The sequence below is a fragment of the Pristiophorus japonicus genome, unplaced genomic scaffold (genome assembly GCF_044704955.1).
Source record: "Pristiophorus japonicus isolate sPriJap1 unplaced genomic scaffold, sPriJap1.hap1 HAP1_SCAFFOLD_315, whole genome shotgun sequence".
In the NCBI taxonomy this organism is placed as follows: domain Eukaryota; kingdom Metazoa; phylum Chordata; class Chondrichthyes; family Pristiophoridae; genus Pristiophorus; species Pristiophorus japonicus.
The window spans coordinates 364016-368502 of record NW_027252944.1 but is presented as its reverse complement, the minus strand read 5'-3'; positions in this window follow the sequence as shown (position 1 = coordinate 368502).

Genomic DNA, 4487 nt, shown 5'->3' with positions numbered 1-4487 from the left:
CAAGGAAAGCATTGCAATGGTTGATTCTTGTTTCACAAAGTCACTGGGTTATTGAGACGAAGGAATGAGGTGACCAGTATTATGGAGATGATAATGGGCAGAACCAGTGATTCAGAGGAGAAGAGGTCAGAACTGAACCCAGGGAAAAAACAGAATGCCGAATTTGTGAACAAACTCGTTCAGATTCAGATATTGGCCACAGAGGGGACTGAGTCAGTAGATATACAACGTGACAAAGACTTCCATAGAATTAAGTGACATACTCAGTAATACAGTGAAATATAGAGTAGAGTTATAATTGTTGGATATAGAGACTTATCAGGAACACCAACTACAGGAAAGATTGTGGAATAAATTAAAATATCACTCGTACAATTAACAACGTATGCATAGTTAACAGCTATATGAAGAGATTTCCCAGGAACAACAACTGCATCAAAGATGAGAAAGCAATTTACAAGTCTTGTAATACAGCGAAATTTGGTTGCAGAGTTAATAGTTGGATACAGAGACTACTCGGAACAACAAATGCAGCAGGGAGGGGAGAGTAAAATATAAGATCAGTAATACATTGAACCATGATTACTGGAATAATTAGATAGACTTACCAGTAAAACCAACAACAGCAAGGACGGGAAAGTAAATGTATTGAATAATACGAAATGCGTAACGGATTCGCAATAACAATGATAATTCCTCAAAATGTGCAACAAGAAAGTTAAAATACAAGATGAAACTCCTGCCATTTGTTTTAACATTCCAATCCATTATTTTCAGATTCTGATACATTGTTGTATCATTCCAATCTACTGTTCTTAGATTCCGACTCCCTCTCTGTGGAGCAGTGCGATGATCGCTGTAAGTGCCAGAGGTGATGTATTCACTGTGACTATGGGGTAACACTTTGGAAGGAGTGCCTTCTCAATATAAGCGAGAATCACTCCAGTGAAACAAAGGGTGTTGAAATGATGGAATCAATTATTAAGGATGTCATAGCAGTGCATTTGGAACGAGGTGGCATGATAGGTCCAAGTCAGCATGGATTTGTGAAAGGGAAATCATGTTTGACAAATCTTTTGGAATTTTTTGAGGATGTTTCCAGTAGAGTGGACAAGGGAGAACCAGTTGATGTGGTACATTTGGACTTTCAGAAGGCTTTCGACAAGGTCCCACACAAGAGATTGATGTGCAAAATTAATGCACATGGGATTGGGGGTAGTGTGCTGACATGGATTGAGAACTGGTTGTCAGACAGGAAACAAAGAGTAGGAGTAAATGGGTACTTTTCAGAATGGCAGGCAGTGACTAGTGGGGTACCGCAAGGTTCTGTGCTGGGGCCCCAGCTGTTTACACTGTACATTAATGATTTAGACGAGGGGATTAAATGTAGTATCTCCAAATTTGCGGATGACACTAAGTAGGGTGGCAGTGTGAGCTGCGAGTAGGATGCTATGAGGCTGCAGAACGACTTGGATAGGTTAGGTGAGTGGGCAAAGGCATGGCAGATGAAGTATAATGTGGATAAATGTGAGGTTATCCACTTTGGTGGTAAATACAGAGAGACAGACTATTATCTGAATGGTGACAGATTAGGAAAAGGGGAGGTGCAAAGAGACCTGGCTGTCATGGTACATCAGTCATTGAAGGTTGGCATGCTGGTACAGCAGGCGGTTAAGAAAGCAAATGGCATGTTGGCCTTCATAGCGAGGGGATTTAAGTACAGGGACAGCGACGTGTTGCTACAGTTGTACAGGGCCTTGGTGAGGCCACAGCTGGAGTATTGTGTACAGTTTTGGTCTCGTAACCTGAGGAAAGACATTCTTGCTATTGCGGGAGTGCAGCGTAGGTTCACCAGACTGATTCCCGGGATGGCGGGACTGACCTATCAAGAAAGACTGGATCAACTGGGCTTGTATTCTTTGGAGTTCAGAAGAATGAGTGGGGACCTCATAGAAACGTTTAAGATTCTGACGGGGTTAGACAGGTTGGATGCAGGAAGAATGTTCCCAATGTTGCGGAAGTCCAGAACCAGGGGACACAGTCTAAGGATAAGGGGTAAACCATTTAGTACCGAGATGAGGAGGAACTTCTTCACCCAGAGAGTGGTGAACCTGTGGAATTCTCTGCCACAGAAAGTTGTTGAGGCCAATTCACTAATAATATTCAAAAAGGAGTTAGATGTAGTCCTTACTAGTAGGGGGATCAAGGGGTATGGCGAGAAAGCAGGAATGGGGTACTGAAGTTGCATGTTCAGCCATGAACTCACTGAATGGCGGTGCAGGCTAGAAGGGCCGAATGGCCTACTCCTGCACCTATTTTCTATGTTTCTATGTTTCTGGAGACTTATATTAATTACAGTCACTGCACAAATAGCTTCTGTAAACCCGTGGAGACTGATATTAATCACAGTCCCTGAACAAACATTTTCAATTAACCCCTTTCAATCCAACACTTTTCCCGAAATTGACCTGGATTTTAAACTGGTTTTTGCGTCTCCCGGGAGATCACATTGCTCCGGTTGGGTTGGAGTGTATACTGTTTCAGTTTATGGTGTGTCACAGTTGAGTAGGGCAGTCTGCTTGTGCTTGCTGCTCGATACTTTTCCCCATTGTTAATGGTTCAAAGATTACATGTAAGCTTCACGGCTGTTGACCGATGGCCTGAGTCTTTGACGGCCGGCGTGGATATGATGGGCCGGAAATGGCCTCCTGTGTTGTAAATTTCTATGTTTCTATATAACTTGTCGGAATGGGATTTATGAGTGTTGCTGAGTGAAGGAATGATGGAAATCGCTCAGGCCAGAATCTTTAATCCTCCCTGGATATGTCAGTGTGCCAGAGGACTGGAGGTTCGCAAATAGTACACGCTGGTCAAAAAAGGAGAGAGGGAAAAAACCTGTAGCTACAGGCCAGTCAGACGAACGTATGTGGTGGGGAAACTTCTAAAGGCCATAATCTGGTATGAAATTATCTGTCACTTGGAAAAACATGGATTAATAAATGACAACCAGCGCAAATTGTGTTAATGTCGTAGTGTGTCTGAAAAACCTGATTGAGTACTTTGATGTAATAACCTAAAGGTTTGATGAGCGTAGTGCAGCTGATGTTGTATATATCGACTTTCAAAAGGCGTTTGATAAAATGTCACTTCATCGACTTGATAGGGAAACTGAACCTCATGGAATTAAAGGGACAGTGGCTGTGTGGAGACAACATTGGCACCGGAACAAATAACTGAGAGTGGCGGTGAAAATTTGGCGTTCAGACAGAAGGGAAGTTTAGAGTGGTGAAACCCAGGGTTCTATATTAGTGCCAGTGCTCTTTCTGATAGAGATTAATAGCCAGGACCTAAGTCTAAAGGCATAATTTCAAATTTGCAGATGTCACGAAACTCAGAAATGTAGTTAGCAGTAGGGAGCATAGCAGATATCAGGAGCACAGCGATAGTCTGCTTAATTGGGAAGACACATGACAGGCAAAATTAAACATGTGTGAAGTGATACATTTTTGTGAAGGAACATGACCAGAGGCAAAATAAGTTAAACAATACATGTTTTAAATGGCGTGCGGGTGCAGAGACACCTGGGAGTCGATGTGCACAAATCTTTGAAGGTGGCAGGGCAAGTTAATAAAACTGTTAAAAACGGAGGAAGAATCTTTGACTTAATGAATCATCGGGTATGGCAGCAAAGTGATTGTACTACTGTACTAATGATCCATGACCTGATGTAAAGAGCCGAGGGCATGAGTTCAGATCCCACCACGGCAGCAGTGCAATTTAAGGTGAATTAAATAAATCTAGAATTAAAATATTGTGTCAGCAATGGTGACCGTGTGGATCTCGGTTTGTCATTACCCATCGAGCTCAATAACCTTTTTTCTGGATGGAAATCCCCCGTCCTTAACGAGTCTGCCAGCTATATGACCCCAGTCCCACAGCAATATGGTCAACTCTAAATAGCCCTCTAGATGTATCGATGAATTCAACAGCAGCTTCTCGGTGGAATTTGGGATGGACAATAAATGCTGCCCACACCACCGATTCACACATCATGAAGGTACAATAAAAATCTGTTCAACATCGGTTAATCTCTGCATGACGATTCGGCAGCACACATTAGGAAAGCCTTGGAGAAGGTGTGGAAGAGACTTAATCATCATCATAGGCAGTACCTCGAAATCGGGGATTACTTGCTTCCACTCGAAAAGTGAGTTCTCAGGTGATTGAACAGTCTAATATGGGGATATCGGTCTCTGTACCAGGTGGGGTAGATAATGGCTGAGGGAAAGGGTGGGTGGGACTGGTTTGCCGCACACTACTTCCGCTCTCTGCGCTTGTTTGCTGCATGCTCTTGGCGACGAGACTTGAGGTGCTCAGCGACCTCCATTAGTGCAGTCTTTGGCCAGGGACTCCCAGCTGTGAGTGGGAATGTTGCTCTTTTTCAAGGAGACGTTGAGGGTGTGCTTGTAACGTTTCATCTGCCCACG